The following is a 19,787-nucleotide window of genomic DNA, read 5'->3' on the forward strand; positions in this document are numbered from 1 at the left end:
TTAGTACAGATGGTATGGTCTCTACCCCTGCCTGGACTCTACCCAACCCGGACTCCGGCTCTCAAAGCCGCTGGAAGGTGGAACGTTCTGTGGGCCGTGCCATTTGGAGGGGGTACTGTGCAAAGGACAGGCTTTACGGTAGGACAGAGGAATATAAAATGGCCTAATGCATCTTTTCAGGAACATTCACAACAATGTGACACATAAGGGGCCCTCTGGGAAAACCAGAGGCAGAAAACAGAAATTTGTCTCCCCCATCACTAGTCCCTAAGTAATGTGGGAGCGAATTGAATCCCGTGGCTGCCACTGATTGGTTGTGATAAAATTACGCGGACCAATTAAAGAAAGAAAGGAAATTTAGTGGCCTATAGAAAGAGGAAAGCAGGTGAGTGGTAGCTAGAGGCGGCGGGCAGCGTTGCCTAGAACTTGTACTGCTCTAGCTGGCTGAGTAAGGAAAGCACAGTTCTTGGGCAGGTGATCTCTAACCAGCCTGGGGGAATGTTTGCCGTGCTAATAAAGGAAGGAGGAGTCAGGTGTGCCAGTGGCTGCGGGGAAAGAATAGCTTTTGATTCCTGCCAGTCTCGCGTTTTGTGCAGAGACTGATTCAACGCCGCATACCCGCACCCCTCTCTCTGTTCTACGGTTTTGCTGGTCTTGCCCTGTTCTGTCCTGCACCGCAGCCACGGCCCCACTGGTCCTAGGCTTCCTGTGTTGCAGCCTTCTCATTAACAGAGTGGAGCTAATTCACTTCCGTTTGTGCCTTGCGATTTCCTTCCTCGTCTTATTTAACCATCAACATCAAAATTTATCAGCTAGGTGGTGCTATCCCATTTTAAACGTGGGAGAACTGGTTCAGAGGCTAATCAAGACCTGCTCAACCCCCATTCTGTTGGTCTCAGCCATCATTCTCTCCACTTATTGACCTTACAGGTTCGGGTTATAACCAGTTACTGAGTTGGCTCTGCTATAAGGCTATCTCAACTAAGCTGCCCAGGCAGGGCTCAAATTTGAGACCCTCTTGCCTCAGCCTTCCAGAATGCTGGGATTACACGCGTGTGCCACCATTTTAGTGTACACTTTACGATGATGACTATCAGCCGGCTGTGGTGGTGCACAACTGTAACGAGGCTGAGGTAGGAGGACTGAAAATCTGGTGGTGGCCTGGACAATTCAGCAAGAACCTGACTAAATAAAGGGAAAAATAATAATTATAAGTATTATATAATAATAACAAAATGATAATAATTTTTAAAAAGGGTTGGGGATGTAGCTTCGTGGTGGAGTGCTTGCCTAGCATATGTGAGCCTGGTTCCATCAGTATCAAAAGTAACTACTGGTAGCCTGAACCTGAGTCCTGGACAGCATGAGCTTTGCCACTGGCTTGGTCAGACTGCCCAGCAATCCAATCGAGCTGGCCAGAAGCATGCCTGGTGTCTGTGCAGGCACCAGGGTCCGGGACTCCTGGATCTCCATATCCCACTCCACCAGCTTCCACGGTGGCTGTGGTCTGGGAGTTGCCATGAATGGGTGACATTCAAAGTGAGAAGGAGACCATGCAAGACCTGAGCAACCACCTGGCCTCCCTCGTGGACAGAATGAGGAGCCTGGAGACTGCTAACTAGAGACCAAAGGGCAGAATCTGGGAACATCTGGAGAAGGGGCCCCACAGCAAAGACTGTTGAGGAGATGAGGGCTCAGATCTTTACAAATTCTGTGGACAGATGCCTGCATCACTCTACAGCCTGACAATACTTGTCTTGCTGTTGACAACTTTATAGTCAAGTATGAGATGGAGTTGGCCATGCACCATCTATGGAGAATGAGGAGGTCTGCAAGGTGACACCAATATCATTTGACTGCAGCTAGAAATAGAAAGTGAGGCATTTAAGGAGGAGCTGCTCCTTAACAAAGAACCACAAGGAGGAAGTCAGAGGCCTCCCAGCCCAGATGGCCAGCTATGGTTGACCGTGGCAATTGATGCCCACATGTCAGGACCTCAGCAAGGTCATGGTGGACATCTGTGACCACTATGACGAGCTGGCTCAGAAGAACCTAAGGGAGCTGGACAAGTGCTGGCCTCAGAAGATTGAGGAGAGCAGCATGGCTGTCAGCTCAAAGTCTTCTGAAGTTGGAGCTGCAAAGAAGATGGGCATAAGGGCCAGAGATTTAGCTCAGTGGTTCCGTCGCCTGCCTTGAAAGCACGAGGTCCAGAGTTTGATCCCCGGTACCAAAAAGAAAAACCACAGAAAGAAGATGGGCACAGAGCTGAGATGATGGTCCAGCCCCTGGAGGCTGAGCTGGGTTCCATGAGAAATCTGAAAGTCAGCTTGGAGAACAGCCTGAGGGAAGTGGCAACCTATTATGACATCCAGATGGGACAGCTCCACCAGGTGCGCTGCATCTGAAATTGGAGCTGGCAGACCAGGATGGAGAGAAGATAGTCAGGCACTTGAGTAGGAGACCCTGCTGAACAGCAAGGTCAAGCTGGAGATTGCCATCTACCATCGCCTGCTGAAAGATTGGGGGGGGACGGACTTCAGTCTGGATGATGCCCTAAACAAAACAAGGAGAGGACGTTGCGAGCGAGCTCGCTCCAGGTGAGTCTCCGAGTCTCCCTCTAGAACTCCGTGAAAGAAAATGGTGTCCTTTGACATCAAGCGGGTCCACTCAGTAGCATGCACCCATTTTGAGCTGCAGCTGCCCCTAGGCCCGATGGAGGGGAGCAGAGGTTGAGCCAGCATCCAGCAGTGAATCGGGGCCCTCACCATGAGTTCCTTGCCTATTAATGTAAGAGGGATGAAGGTGTCAGAGCTGAAAAAGGAGCTCAAAGGCCGAGCTCATGGATAGGCTCCAGGTCGTGCTGGACAATGAGGAGTCCGGGGGCCGGTGGCCATGGAGCTGGGGAATGGCACCCTCGACCTGGGCCGGGATTCCACCAGGTGCTCAGGCGCAAGGCTCGAAAAAAAGGCAGGGTGAAATAAAGTGATTTGACAACATTGAATAAACATTGAGTAAAACTTTTCCAGTTTTGTCATTTTCCAGTTTTGTCATTTGTGATCGCCTCTCTTCATAGTATCATTTTCCATCTCTGTCATATCACACAGCTTGTCCCTGAGTGGATGGATTCCTCTCTCTTTCCTGAACATGCTTGATCTTTGCACAAGGCTTTGCTTGTCACATGCTCTGTGGTCCACCTGGAGCACACTTTCCTCATCCTGAGATCCAGCTCTGGTTATCGCTGAAAGGCCCAGTTAAAATTGTCCCATCCTCTAGGGCCTAAATTAGTACTCTACCACTTTCCTTAAAAACTCAGGAACTTGCTTATGTCTATGTAATTTCAAATATTAGTCCTGAAATGCGATTAGGGCATTAATCTTGATCTTCAAATTTTTAAATTACTTTTCTCTTGCATCTGAAATAACATAGCCTTGGTTCTCATAGATCAAACGTGCACTTACATGCATATAGTGTTATCATTTAAGTCAGACAGATCTGTAGCTACACTAGCAGAAATTTATGTTAGCTGGAGACACAAGAGGCTCTGGAGACAGAAAAACTGGGCTCCTCCTGCATCTCAAGACTGACAATTTTCCCCTGGCCAAGCTGTCAAATGTATGGTAATTCAGAATCCAATACTTAATACAACTCAAGGTATATGTCCAATTACAAAATCCTTAATAAACAATTTTAAGTAGTTAAAAAGTATGAATACAAGAAATAGAATGTGCTAACATTAGAATTTTATTCAAAGCCGAATGTGTGCACGCACTTCAATTTAACAATGACACTCTCAGAGACACCTCCCAGGTGTAGAGAAGAGACACACACAGAATTATTTACTGCAGCACTGTTTGGAAGTGAAGGGAAACCGGAAGCCCCTACATGTGCATTCTTAGAAGGCACCAATAGGTTGTAATCTGATCGTGCAATGGAATCCTGAACAAAGAGATTCAATGTGGAGAAATCTCAAAAACATAATGCTGGGGCCGGGGATTTAGCTCAGTGGTTTCGCCTCCTGCTGCACAAGTGCAAGGACCCGAGTTCAATCCCCGGTACCAAACAAAACCCCCCCCAAAACCAAAAACAACATAATGCTGTCCAAAATAAGTTGCAGAAGAATATGTAGAACACGATGATGGCATTGCTCTGTTTTGTGTACAGGAACAGATACTTCAGTAAAAGCATCAACAGGCACCAATACAGGATCTGAGCAGTGGCCTGAGGAGGTGGTCAGAGAGCTACCTTGAGGGATTAAGCTGGATTTATGTTTTATTTCCTAAGATGAGTAGTGGGTATGTAAGTTTGTATTTTTCTGGTCAGAAATATGACTTTAAGTAAAAAGAATGAGATATATCTATATATCCTGATGTATGTAGAAGATGTCTTTTTAAGCTAAAAAAGTCAGTTCCAGAACAATGTATCAAGCCTGATGTCAGCCATGTAAAGAAAAATAAGGAAGACAGGAGGGAAAGAGAAAGGAAAAAACAAAATCAAGAACAAAACAGAACAACAATGAGAACAAACCCCCCCCCCAGAAACCATGTTCAAACAATCAAGAAAAAAGAACCAGAAAAGAAGAAGAAAAAGGAAAAAGAGAAAAAAAATCCAATTCAAGGAGTGTCTCTGCTGTCACTGGTAGACAACATGGGTAGACAGAGTCCAGAGCCAAATTGATTAATCCCATCAAGCCAGCTGTAGCTTTATGGTGGGGTAGTGGATAGTCCCAGCCAGCCTGTCCCTTTAGTTCCATTGAAGTTCAGGCTGGTTTCTGGCTATGAGGCTGAAACAGTTTTTTGAGTCTGTAACAGTCCATGTGCCTCCTGCTGGCTGGAACTCTGCTCCCTCACCTCTTGATGACTTGAACTTGGCACCCACACTGAGATACCAGAAACCACTAGAAGTCTGCCTTAGGTGTTCTGAGTTTTGACCTCAATTGGCCCCTCTCCATAATGGCTACCAGCCAATCACTTGGTGCCAAAGAACAAAAAAACAAAAAACCTAGATCTAATAATATGCTGCATACAAGAAACACATTTAATTCAAAAAGAAATTCATAGACTGAAAGTCAATATTCCATGCAACAGGAAACCAGAAAAAAGCAGGAGTAACTCTTCTATTTGCAGATAAAGTGGATTTCAAGCCAAGACTGATTAAGAGAGATAAAGAAGGTCACTACGTCCTTGTAAAGGGAACAATCCAAGAAGAAGAGATAACAATCATAAATATATATGCACCAAATAGCAGAATGTGCAACTATATAAAGCATTTTTTTTGGTACCAGGGATGGAACTTGGGACCTTGGGCTTGTGAGGCAGGTGGCAGAACCACTGAGTTAAATCCCTTATAAAGCAAATATTAATGGACATGAAAAATCAAATAAGCAACTAACACAGTTGTAATGGGGGATTTCAATATTCCACTGTCACAAATAGATCAACTAGACAAAAAACGGTGAAATATTAGAACTGAACCAAACTTTTGAACAAATGGACTTAGTAGATGTCTACAGAGTGTTCCCACCCCACAACATCAGAATACACAATTCTTCCCAGCCACACATGGGACATTCTCCAGAATAGACCACACACTAGCTCATAGAACATGCTTATAGTAAATGGAAATGAACTGAATTATCTCATGCATATTATCAGACCATAGTGCAATGAAATTGGAAATCAATGGCAAAAGAAACCACAAGGACTTCATAAACACATCAAAATTAAATAATATCCTCCTGAACACCAATGGGTTGCAGATGAAATTAAAGAAGAAATTAGACAGATTCTACAATTAAATAATAATGCCAATACAATATACCAGAACTTATGGGACACAATGAAAGCAGTCCTATGAGGGAAATTTATAGTGTTGAATTCCCATATCAGAAAAATGGAATGGGTTCAAATAAACAACCTAATGTTGAATCTCAAGCTTCTAGAAAAAAGAAGAGCAGCTTTACAGTCTTTGTGTGTGTGTGTGTGTGTGTGTGTGTGTGTGTGTGTGTGTGTGTGTGTGTGTGGTTTTTTTGGTACCGGGGACTGAACTCGGGACCTTGTGCTTGTGAGACAGTTGCTGGAACCACTGAGCTAAATCCCTGGCCCTACAGTCTTTTTAGATTAACCATAAAAACTGAGATTATTTGATCATGTATTATCCCTTCTCAAATAAAGTCATAGCAGAAGAAATCTATTTAAAAGAAGGTTTCAAACTAGTCTTGTGGATATTTTTAAAATCTGCAAATGAAATCTTCATACGAAAGTTCACTTCTTTAATACAGAAGAACAAACTTTTTCCTTTAAAAAAATCTCATTTTAAGCCAAAATAAATTACAACTTGCAGAAATGCCTTTTTAAATGGCTTATCACTTATTCCAGGTATACAGAGATACATTTTTTTGTACACCTTTAGAAATCGGAGACACAGACGACATTTAGCTCTAAAATGACATGGTGGCACAACCCTGGCTCAGGGGACAGATCGAGCTTTACATCTTAGGAATAAAAACCTTTTACTCATCATCCAATCCATACAGTCTTATATTATGTACATATTAACAATCTAGTCAATGAAAAAAGGACAGAAATTTCATAAGCCTATTTCAGAACTTACTTCAGAACTTAGTATTACTGTATGGGTAGAGTGTTTACTTAAGCATTTGCCATGCAATTATAAAGAAAACAGAGTTGGTTAAGCTGTGGAATGGAGTATTAATAACCCATAACACATAGATATAGTGGAAAAGTGAGGTGAAAGTGTTAACTATTTAGTAGTACAACTCAGACTTCTGAGACTCAGATGGATACAGATGTATATTTAGGTGGTCATTTGCAGAGAAGGTGTTATACTTTGCACTGTGTTCAATTGCTTCCCTAAAGTAGTCTTTTCGTGCTTTAAGTTTCTAGTCTTTATGGTCATAGACCCAGTGCATTATACCATAACTATATCAAAGAGATCAAAATCTGATATGGCAGTGGGGCATTATCTGCATGTTGAAGTAACAATTCAAACGGGAGGCATGAATTTAGAAGATTCAAAAAAATGAACTCTAATGGAAACAGTGTCAAACACTTGATGTTTGACAGTAAGTGGAAGAGACATGGCGCGTGTCTTGTAAGTGTGTACATTTTTGCAGTGACCTTTTTCATTAGGCCAATGTAACCATCAGAGCACAATTTCCTTAGGATGCACGGTCATCTCAGTACAACAAAATGTTTTCCTCCCAATACTGTTCTGCCAGTGTGTAATGAAAAATGTACTTCATTAATGCCGCCACCCTTGATTGTAAATACACCATGAGAGAATGTAGGGTTACCTGCTAAAACTAATACATTGATATTTGTTTATAAGTCTTGGGAACTTATAAATTTGCAATTGTCTAGGTCGTTGGAGGAAAAATGACTGATCTAGGATGCCTTGGTGCTTTCATCACCAAAGTAAAGAAGGGCAGCCTGGCAGATGTGGTTGGACACCTCAGAGCAGGTACAGTTTCTTTTTTTTAAACATTTAAACAATGTGTTCTCTAGGCATGAGCAGGTGGGTTTCAACTTGGAGTTAGTTTTTTATGTCAATTAAGTTGCTAATTAATTTTAATGTGGGAATAAAGTTTTCTTCCAAGTACAAATAATTACTGATTACAGCAATAGACAGCTATACATAAGTGGCAATTTGAATAGAGTAAGAGTAGGAATATTTTTTATTTGTACACATAGATGCACAATACTGAAGGATTATTATTTGTGTAGGTGGTTTCATAATGCTACAAGACTTCAAATCTAAAACAATTTAGCCGTGTGAAAAATATGTTCCATGAAACTATTTAAATCTTTAATTTTAAGCTATAGTAAACCTTTTTACATTCATCCCAGTAATTCTTATTTAGGAGCAGGTATTTTCATAAAGCATAATTATAATTACATTTTCTATATAGATTACATAATAAAATATTTGTTGATTTAAGTGTAATATATATTGTACTCATACAGATGTATCATTTTAGTGTTTGAAAATTTATGTAATCATACAATTACTTATTTATCCAAATGTACCATAATTTCAGCACCAGCACTTTGTAAAATCTATTTTTGGTAAATTGTTCTCTTTTCATTTGTCTTAAAATCATATTAATATACTTCTCGCATTTGACTTCACTTCAGAGCTTATTATTAATTCCTGGTTAAAGTGTTTACTTATGCTTTTGCTATGCACTTACAAAGAAAGCAGAGTTGGCTGAACTGTAGAATTGAATATTAAGAATCTATAACACATAGAAAACATTTCCAGCCTATATTTTAAATTTATGAACCTTAAGATTATAATTCTCCAACTTTAGAAAGATATTCTACCACTCTTTAATATTAATTATACAGAATAGTGGGTTTTCTTGCTGCATATTTATGTTTGCATGTATCATACTTTGATCTTACTGATTACTAGGATATAGTTCAAAATTTCAACTTCTTTTCTTTGATAGAGATTTTCTATAAAGGTATTTACTGATTATTAGGATATAGTTCAAAATCATTTCAGGTTTTTTCTTTGATAGACACCTTCTATACAGCTATTTTATAGAAAATGTACCATAACCATGGTATTTCTCCATTTACTACATAGCTTTAAAGATGTGCAAAGGCATGGTACTCTGTTGTTTCTTGCCAGAAACTAGCTAATTTGGTAACAAAGTACTCAATCAGGGGTGACTATGTCATTAAATTGATTCTTCATCTAATGACTCAATAATAAACCTCAGAAAAGTCTGAGGATCCTTAATTTGCAGATGTCAGATAACTTTAGCTACAGAAACTTGAATTTGCAGATCAAGTTATAAATATAATGGCTTTTCATTTTATCTTTGTGTTTTTTATACAAATGATCGTGTAGTCTCTTTGAAATGTTACATGGAGAAACTAGTTTTCTTTTTATTTGCATATAAAGACCATTGGCCTATTAAAAAACCACAGACCTATTTTTTTGTCAGTGTGACCTTTATTCAGCATTTGCACTCTTCCCTGTATCTTGTCCTATCTTTCTGTAATCCCTCTCCCTTCCAACTCCATGCACTCTATTACTGCTTGATTGAACTATCTAAAATACACAGTTATTACCCCCACACTCATTAAGATAATTCTGGATCTCCTGGTCAGCTTTTGTTCAAGACAAAGCTCTGCGGCTTTGTTCCGTAACACCTCAGCTCTCTACCTCTGTAGGCTACTACCTGTAGGTAAGGTGTTTCCCACATATGAGACATGGTCAGTGCCTCTTGTTTATCTGATTTTTCTTGTGCTCTGCCTATGGAAGCCTTTTCCGTCCTTAAAATCTCATCTAAAATTGTCAGGATTAAAAAAAATGTTTCTGGCTGTCCCACCTGGAACAATAATTACTGATTCCCTTGCATGACCTGGCTCTATTTCTGTTCCTCAAATGAACCCCTGTCATTCCATATAAGATTTTTTATTAAAGTTGTTCCATATTATTTCTACACCATTAATATAAATACAGAGAGCATGCCTTTTGGTCTGTGTACCACCTTGGTCTACATCTCTGCCTGGAGACGTTATCTACAAACAAATAAATAAATAGTGCTAAAGAAACCACCTGTGATTTAGGCGTAGTTGAGCTCCAAATAGATAACACATGCATTAATTTGATTTGACTTAAAAGTTATACTTTCAGGTTGCTGTCTGTAAAGAGAATTTTACACTGCACTACTTTTGCAAAGTGTTGGTTACAACTTCTTGATGGGTAGTAAAATCAATTTAATTGCTGGTATTGATTATTTTAAAAATTTAAATAGAGCATAATAGAGTAGAAATATCAGGGTAAGTACTATTTCATAAAACATTTTCTGGTATATATATATATATATGTACTTACACATACATAAATATATACATATTAATGTTATATATGTGGACTGAGATGATGTAAATTTTATTTTTCTTGATAAAAAAATTAAACACACTCCTAATATATTGTAAATTTGTATTTTTTTCTTTTCCTTTTTTTTTAAACCAGTGAAGTATATTCATTGCCTATTTGAAAAGCTGTTCTAATTAACCGCTTAGGGCAAATTAAAGTCATTTGTATATTACTGATAACCATACTGTTTACCAAACCGAAGCAGCACATGTACTTTATGATATTTACTTTTTACTTTTGAGTAAAGAACCACTTAGATAAAAATGATAATTACTTTAAAACATTTCTAGTACAGCATTTTAAAAAATATTTTATGAAGACTTCGCCAAAACTAAAAGATTATATGTTTAAAAGTCTTAGTTTTGTGTTTTTATGTTAAAATGCTAACTTTGAAATCTATAATGATATTGGACCATTATTTCAATACATGTTTACTTAGCTCCAAAACTGTTTCAGATACTAAGAACAAGAAAATAAACATGAGCATCAAAAATTAAGACATCTCAATGTGTACTGAGTCTGGAATATTTCAGCTGAGCCTAACATTCAGAATTGAGAACTGCTGGGCTGGGGATTTAGCTCAGCGGTTTCGCCACCTGCTGCGAAAGCACAAGGACCCGAGTTTGATCCCCGGTACCAAAGGAAAAAACAAAAAAGAATTGAGAACTGCTCCAAGTATTTATGAAAATAAATCTTACTTTCCAAATGATCTATAGTTAAAGTTCTAGTTAAAATAACTATTTCTTGTTAGCTTATATTTTTAAATGCAGCATCATCATACTACGCTCCTAGATTAATCTTGGACTATTTAACAAAGTAAGTGGTATTATGTTGTGGTTTGCATTATTTTACGTGTTTTCTACTTATATTTTAATACTCACTATATATTCTGTGTAGACTGTAAATGTTTTGAACATCTGGAACTGGATTAACTGCCATGCAACAGTTTTACATCTGCTTGCTTTGTAACTTTGCCATAGCTACCTGTGTCACCCTATGGGTGTGAATTCAGATCCTTTCATGCATTTTTATTCCGTTATGTGTCAGGTGAACACAGTGAAGCATGATTTGTAATTGAAAGTTCATGCTAGCAAACATTAATTGCTGATTTTACCAAAAATAAAACAGGACTTTGCACAGTTTAATAAAGAATCTTTTGCATATAGAGCTGCCTACATTTATGATATGGAAGGCATGCTGCTAATTATTATTTTTCAGTGTTTCCAACTAGGCTGTGCTAATTCCATCCCGTGGCATGAGATTATTTTTATATCTTTTTCTGGTATACCTCAAAGGATAAAGGCAGTTTTATATTGTACTGTTTCCAGTGACCAGTAGTATTTTTGGAGAAAAAATACTAAAAGAATAGAAGTGTGTAGAATAACCATTTAGCTGACATTATATGACTACCAATCTTTTGAGAGCAGAGCCGAGAAGATTAAACCATTTGTATATGTTTCGCATTTCTTTGTTAAAAAAGAGAAAAAATAAGAAAAATAAACAAATTATTTAAGGTAAAAAATACCCTTTTTTTAAAAATTCAAAGGGATGAAGTTCTGGAATGGAATGGTAAACCCCTGCCAGGAGCTACAAATGAAGAAGTTTACAACATTATTTTAGAACCAAAATCAGAACCTCAAGTTGAAATTATTGTTTCAAGGCCTATTGGGTAAGGCTAAAAAAACTTACTTCTTAAGTTTAGTAAATTACATGTATCAGCAGAGTTTTAAAAAGAAGTTTATACATTCATATAATACATGTTAACATGGATAGTTTTTAAAAATCAATGATGGGCATACATTTTAAATTTTTTAGATTTATTTTTTTTAAAAATTGAATTCTGAATTTTCTTTACTACATTTTAGAAGCTCCACAACTTAACAGTTGTAATATCAAAAAGTATATCTATAAAAGAAAAGTATATCTATTTTTCACAAGTGAAATACAAACTTTTCTTTTAGTGGCAGAAATATTTATTTTTCATATTTCTAATTTAATGAGTAGTGTTTCCTTTAAGGGAATCTCTAGAAAACTTGTCATTTCATATTATTTAAAATGTTAATGATTTCATGTCTATATAGACTTTTAATTATTCTACAAAGGATAATTTTTATGTCTTAATGAATAGCTCCAGCTTTTATTTAAAATCAAGTAAGAAGTATTAAATATTTTGATATTTAAATTGGTCGTAATAACGGATACGTTTTTAAAACCTCGATTTTTGGCATAATTTATTTATAGCCAATGGAATATTGTCTGTATCTGTGTATAGAATTTTCCCTTGTAGTTAGCTTTTTCTAGCAAACCCACAAATTCCAAAATAAATACTTTGCCATTTTACAATCTTTAGATGGCATTTTGAAGCACTTCTTTATAGTTGGCTTAATGTTTGAATGTATTCTTGGAAATAACTCTTCTTTTTCCTATTCTCCAAGATATCATAGAGCCATTATTTAAGATTTTTTTATGTCAAAAAATTGCTAACCTTAATATTTTTTGTCCAAATGAATGTCAGTGAAAAACATAAAAGAAAATACAATTATCCCAATTTCAAAAGAATGAAAATGTATAACAATTACCAAAGAATAATATTAATATATAAACTCTAAAAATAAGGGCAAGATTATAAACATTCTTAAGTGGTGATTATTACAAGTAAACATGAAGGACATGTGCAAATCCTGTACATTTCTCTCTAGATTTAAAAAATAACATTATAATTTATGTTAATTTTACATGACATATGTTCTAGTGCTGAGGTACATATGAGACTGGAAAAGAGGCAAGTAAATTGGAAAATGAATCAAAAATACAAAAAATAAAATTTATAATCAAGTACTGTGCACATTGCCAAATATTTTCAGATACATATAGGGGTTTCAAAGTAATCAGCTAATATTTCATTGATTCAATTTATGTTGACTTAGGAAACCAACAGACAATGAAAGGAGACTGGAATAACATTGTTTAACTTTGTATGAAAATTACTTCAAAAGTAATTCAGTCATCTACAGTGCCACACCCCAAATTATCATAGGATTATGCAATTAAAGGAATGTGAAATACAAAGGCTATATTTGAATGAAAATGAAAGCTGGCATCAACTTACCAGTTAATATATTACTAGATTAATTTCAGTGATTTAAAAAATACTTATATTTATGTAGTTTTTGTTCTTCAAGTGCAATTAATTTAAAGCAGAGAGAAAATATTTCTTTGTAACATTGGCAAAACGATTTCAAGAATCATTCCTAATATAATTCACATGTACATTGTCTATGAGACATCACAGTGTATAAGACATCTTGCTTTTGGAGGTATTGATCATTTTTGTCAGCCCAACAAATGATAATATCCTTGACCTTTATGTTTACAATTGTTATTAAAATTGCCATATAACTGAGAGTAGAACTGAGACAGTTTGTTTAAACATCAAGGGAAAATTTATTTAATGTTAATTGCTTCAGTAATAATTTCACGAAATTTGCATGAAAATTCATTTGCATGAAATTATTACTGAAGCAATTAACATTAAATAAATTTTGATTCAAAAATCATTTCACATTTTTAAACTTACCATCCTTCTTTCAGTGACTCATGCAATACAAAGCCTATACCGTACCTTGCTTTTTCATATTATAATTTTCCTAATTGACTGTGAGGCAGATTTTCAAAAAACTCATCTAAAAATTGATATTTCATTATTTTTTTACAATTAACTTTTATTTGCCTAGGTGAATTTAGAAGTAATGAGCATGGGATAAACAGGTGGTTTCTTGTGCCTTAGCTATTATAAATTAGCTATCTCTTAGCTATCAGTTTAGATAAATGACATATAAATTGTTTATATGTTTTCATATATGAAAATATATAGTAAAATATATTTTATAAAATAGGGATCAAGATTATTGCATTTTGTAAAAAGCTATGAGTTTTAGATTGTCATAAAAGTTAGTTTGCACAAAAGAGTGAAAATGAGACATCAGGAAAACAATCAGAGAAAATTTTTTTCTTTTCATTTTCCCCAAAATGTAAAGAAAATCAAATTGAAGTTAGGTAATAAGGTAAGTGATTAAACATTCTTAAATATATACTGATAATTCTGTAACTACTAAGTAAATCCAGTCTGCTTTAATATGTCATGTTAATACCTGGGTATCGATAAGCTCTTTAAATTGATATTAAAATATGTTTGGAAAAGGCGAGTTAAAGTAGTTTTATGTAGTATAATACCCAAACAAGGTCGTCCAGATTCTTAAGGTCACAGCGGAAAATGGGTTAAGCCAAGGTTATCATAAACATTTCTTTGGGGTAATTTGTGAGTTTGACAGGGATGGGTGTTCTCCCAAGTCACTTTCTAACCGTATAGTGAATAGCCATATATTTAGCTAACTTCAGTGTAGAGACATGAATCTCTATAAAGAGTATATATGTGCATATGTATTATATATCCACATATATAAATTTATTTTGCTTTTTTGTTGCAAGCTTGAACCATATTTAATTTCTAAAGCAATCCATCCTTTTCATTTTATTAACTTTGCCCATGATACTCATTTTATTATCAAGTTGTTTTCATTCCTTTCATTCAGTAAACTCTTTCAGATGTGTTTGTAAAACATACTACTGATTTGTAAAATTTGTGTGATTTTGATTTTCTAAAATTGAAGTAAAATATTACCTTTAACATTTTTTATTTCCAAAACGTGCTGTTTTGGTAGTAGAAATATTGTGGTGATTTTATCCACAATATTAGTCTGATTGTTGTCATGTTAAAATGTTTTGCTCTCAAATATATAAAAATGTATTTTCTTGTGTGGTGTTTGACATTCATGGACATTAGCAGTTACCTAAATAGCAACTCTTGTCCATTTCTACATCTGTAAAGATTCAAAAGGATTTTTTACATCACTGAAATAAAATGAGCAGGGCTTCTTCCAAGTGGGGTAGTTTACCCTAATGGGATTTTCACCATACCCTGTTTCTTTTAGTGACATTCCCCGGATTCCTGAGAGTTCTCATCCTCCATTGGAGTCCAGTGAGTATAAGATTTCTTTATTGTAAGGCCGAGGATTTAGCTTAGTGGTGTTGCGCCTGCCTCAAAATCACAAAGTCCTGAGTTTGATCCCTGGTACCCCCCCAAAAAAAGATTTCTTTATTGTTACAAAACATATTGAACTAAATTGAAGAGTAATTATTTATGCAATATAGATAAATTGGCATTTCTATACTAAGGATATCTTTACTCATACCAAAAGATGCCAGCCATGGCAATCACTGGAAACCCAGAGAACTTCTACTTTACCCTGAGATTTTTCTTCTTTTTACTGTTTGTTTATTTATTTATTTGTGACTGTACAAAAATCTTTCCCGCAGTACAATTGTGCCTCCTACTCAGGACCCTCTCTGAGCTCGGGCACTATGTCTGCAAGAGCTGTATAGAATAATTTATTGTGCAACTGTTTTTTTTTTTTTCAGTCTGGTTAGTAAGCAGCTCAGTCTTAATGAGCTGTGCAGCAAATAGATGCTTTAACAAATAATTCCAAAACTACCTAATAATAGTGTTGGGTATGATAACAGAAGCCCTGGGTATGGTAGAGATAAAGTTCACTGAACACAAGGGCAAGAGACTGTGAAGCTAGAGGAGTCAAAGAATTAACTACATGGGAATTAAGTAACTCAGGATGAGATAAGATGATTTTGTGTGCAATAAAATATAGACAAACCATGAAATTTATTTTGGTAATATAGAAGTGAGCCAAATGCTTCCTTTGTGATGGGTTATTATTAATACTTGGGTTTGATTCTCAGGTATTATTACAGAATCCCCCTTTTATTAAAATAAAACACATGATGATTTAGGAGAACACAAGTGAAAATTATTAGAAGGGAGACAATTTATGATGGGATAAGCGAGGCACCAGAGGCTGAGTCATCATGTGAAAGGCATAGATACCACCGTGTTCTCATCCCTGCTGAGGCTGGGCCCAGGTTGGACTTTGAGCTTTTTGGTGAACAATACAAAGAGAGAAATGAAGTTAGCTGTATAATTTATAGTATTGTTAAGATTTTTCAGGTCAGCTGATTATTATAACATTAGAAATAAACTTCATTAGAAGCAGTGTGTCCTTGATCTGAGGATTATTGTAAACCTATCTGATAAAAAGCGTCCCAGTAACAAGGAATTTCACAAGACTGTTTCTTTTATTTATTTATTTTTTTGGTACCGGGGATTGAACTTGGGTCCTTGTGCTTGCATAGCAGGTGGCAAAACCACTGAGCTAAATCCCCAGCCCTAAGACTGTTTCTTTTAGTTAAAAGTCTCCTTTGGAGGGCACCGAATGATGGCATGTGACTTAGCTTATCAGGATAGGAAAAAGTTTGCGGGTGGCACATCCCCAGGCAGAGTTTATAAGTAACAGTTCTCAGTGGAGTTCTTGCTCAGTTTGGAGTGCCTGTGTGTTCAAGGTCTAACTTCCGTGTGTGTTGGGGACCATGTAATGTGAAGAACCTAAGTGACTAAGAGGAGAGACAGCCTGTTCCATGGGAAGGTGATGCAAGTTGCTTGTAGTGAATTAAGAAATAGCATTCTCAGGGGTTTTAAGAGAGTCATTTAAAGATAAAGTAAGAGATGATAAATCTAATTTTAAAGCAATGATGAAATAAAAAGTTAGATGTAGCTCATAAATTATAATTAATATGTATTTATTTTAATATCTCAGGAAGGTTAGTAAATGACCCATTTGCCCCTACATTTAACATAACAGGCACTACGTTCCTTATCCTAAGGCATGAAGGCTTTGCCTGTAGGTGAATATATGCAAGGGCCTATGCAGGAGATGGCCCCATCCTCCCAAATATTGAAGACCAATGCTTCCAAGTTGAAACAAATAAATGTGACATCTTGTTACATCATTTAAAATACTGGGTTAACCAAAGAAGACACAAGAACTTTTTACAGCTGCTCTGTTAAAATAGGTTCCATTATCAGATGGGTTAATTATAGTGGGATACAGATAACAAGTGCATTGAAAGATTTATTAAAATATTTATTTATCACATATACAAGTATTACTTTAAGTTATTTCTTCTCATTTTAGGTTCCAGTTCCTTTGAATCTCAGAAGATGGAAAGGCCTTCCATTTCTGTTATTTCCCCAACAAGTCCCGGAGCTCTGAAAGATGCCCCACAAGTCTTACCAGGGCAACTTGCTGTATGTAGTTACTTGTACATGCCGGTCATTTTGCACGGTTTTTGGCATGTCTTTGAAAAATGTTTGGCTTTCCTGGAAGCCTCCCCATGGAATTATTTACTGAATGTCCACAGTGTGCCTTGAATTGATAAATGGTAACATAAGTAAAAAAATCTGTTATTTTTGGTATTATTTTTGATATGCTGCATAAATGTTTCTAAGGTGAATAATTGTTTATACATATTTGTCTTAAAAATCCATATTCAATGTACTTAGCTGCTTAATGAGCCTGGAGCCTGAGATACTTGAAATAATCTTTTTGACTTCCTAAAATATTTGGGGAAGTGAGAATGCTGGAAGCACTATTCAGAAGCGACTGTTTCCCCTGAGATTTGAGGACAGGTGGGATAAAGAATCTGGTTAACTCTTAGGAAGTGGCACATCTGTGAAGATTAAGGCAGAAAATACATCATTGATATTAATGACTCAAAGAAAACCTTGCTTTAAATTACTCTACAAAGAATAAAGTTTCTCTGTTGCTGTTTGACTTTCAATATAGAAAAACATTGACGTGGCCCCTAGTGTTTACTTTATCTGCTCTGGCATCTCGTCTGATCAGTGTCATTCTCTCATACTCTTCACTGGTATTTTAGAGAAGATGCATACCCATTTTTGTTCTATAAAAAACATGTCTCTGGTGTTAAAGAGAACCAAAGAAGTGGATTCATATACTCAGATGCTTAATTTTTGCCTTACTGTAAAAACATCTCATATAAAGTAATTTATTTTGTCATTGTGACTCTTAAAAATGTTCTAACCTATACCAATTAATCATGTATAGTTATATTTCTTATTCAGCTATAAAATCAAAAGTAATTTCTAGATTAAAAGAGAAAAAATTCAAGTTAACTTTGTTAACTTGTCATTTTTAGTTTAATTGAACAACTACTGCTCTGACTGCTAATGTAATTCTGAGGACTTTGACAACAGTATGTCAGTGTGCTATTTCCTCATTTTTCTTTAGTTTATAATGACATATTTGTTAGTGGGAATAGTATTTGGCCTATATGTAGTTTGAAGGTATCATATGTATTGAGCCCTCCTTTGTTTCTTCTTCTTATGAAAATTAACCTGTAATAGGTTAATCATAAAACTTAGATGAGAAAAATTCCAGGCACTTACCAGGCTGGTATACAGTAAACCTGCAGTAAATATGTTTCCTGATCTCTTCCTACTTATTGTATCTTATTATAGAAACTTACTTCAACTACCTTGGCACTAGAAAATGTATTTAGCCACCCTATAATCAAGACACTTGCAATCACCAAACTTTTGTGTTTACTATTTAAAAAGGACAATGATTTCAATGTTCCCTTCTTCCCTGAGTGTTTTATTTATTAGTTTCATTTTTATAGCATAAGGCCAATTGTTTGTCAAAATTAAAATGATTAAAGAGAAAGGTTAATTTTAAGTGATTATTCTTTCAAGTTTGTATTCTTTTTAGAAGTAATATCTGCAATTCCATAATATTGTAATTTGAAATATAATTTTCATACTATTTTATCTAATGATTATAATACCAGGACTTTGTAAATAATGATTCCTTTCTGCATCACTCTTAGGTGAAGCTGTGGTATGATAAAGTGGGACACCAGCTGATTGTAAATGTCCTGCAAGCAACAGATCTACCCTGTAGAGTAGATGGATGCCCCAGGAATCCCTATGTAAAAATGTATTTTCTCCCAGACAGAAGGTAGTCAGTTTTTTAAAAATTTTGCTAAAATCTGTACTAATGGACAGAGTAGAATTTCCTCTCTCAAGGTATACTTTCTAAATGTAATAATTCTCTGAGGGAAAAAAAATCTGTCAAGCCTTTTGTTTATTTGAAAATAATCTTCCAATTTTAAGTATGTCCATTTTTTTATACATACATTAGTTCTCATAGCAGCACAGCATTTAGAATGTAGCTTTGTCTGTCCATCCTTCATAATTACTGCTCACTTGGTAATAGAAATTGGAATAGGATTAAACTCCTCCATCTTTTTGGATTTTTAATTTATAAATTAAAAATGGTAAAAATTCCAGTGGTAGTATTACATGTGAATACAGTAGATGGCAGTATATTCTTGTTTTTGCTTATTCATTTATAAAACATTTTTATTTTTCAGTGATAAGAGTAAAAGGAGAACCAAGACAGTAAAGAAAGTACTAGAACCAAAATGGAATCAAACTTTTGTCTATTTGCATGTACATCATAGAGATTTTAGAGATCGAATGTTAGAAATAACTGTATGGGATCAACCAAGAGTGCAAGAAGAAGAGAGTGAATTTCTTGGAGAGGTGATGTATCTTGTAACAATTCAAGCCAAACGTTTCATGAGGTTTTTTTTTTCTTTTGAGATACACATTAATAGTGATTACTTTTGCACTGTGTTTTATTAAAGGTGCTTGATTTAATTTGAAAACCACTCTTTCAGATCCTCATAGAGTTGGAGACAGCACTTTTGGATGATGAGCCCCATTGGTATAAACTTCAGACACATGATTAATCTTCACTACCTCTGCCTCATCCATCACCTTTCATGCCACGGTGACACATTCATGGAGAAAGCTCTAGCAAAAAGCTCCAAAGTAGGTTGAAACCTTTTCAGTTACCAGAAAGTCATTATGCTGTAATGAT

General features: G+C 35.8%; 2 pseudogenes across 1 annotated transcript in view; both read left to right on the forward strand.

Annotated features, from left to right (window-relative positions):
- Nucleotides 1–5: 5 nt before the first annotated feature.
- On the forward strand, nt 6–3,021 carry LOC110350674 (keratin, type I cytoskeletal 18 pseudogene; annotated as a pseudogene).
- Nucleotides 2,893–19,787, forward strand: part of LOC101716161 (regulating synaptic membrane exocytosis protein 1-like) — an 88,066-nt pseudogene continuing 71,171 nt past the window's right edge. Inside the window, exons 1-8 of the transcript XR_015448880.1 lie at nt 2,893–2,939; nt 10,708–10,731; nt 11,462–11,584; nt 14,907–14,953; nt 17,016–17,128; nt 18,730–18,860; nt 19,276–19,447; nt 19,585–19,738. The product of XR_015448880.1 is annotated as a regulating synaptic membrane exocytosis protein 1-like (transcript). The remainder of the gene's footprint in view (nt 2,940–10,707; nt 10,732–11,461; nt 11,585–14,906; nt 14,954–17,015; nt 17,129–18,729; nt 18,861–19,275; nt 19,448–19,584; nt 19,739–19,787) is intronic.

Source organism: Heterocephalus glaber, unplaced genomic scaffold (genome assembly GCF_053883595.1).
Source record: "Heterocephalus glaber isolate CG9 unplaced genomic scaffold, H.glaber_assembly_v1.0 deba00000594, whole genome shotgun sequence".
NCBI classification, from domain to species: domain Eukaryota; kingdom Metazoa; phylum Chordata; class Mammalia; order Rodentia; family Bathyergidae; genus Heterocephalus; species Heterocephalus glaber.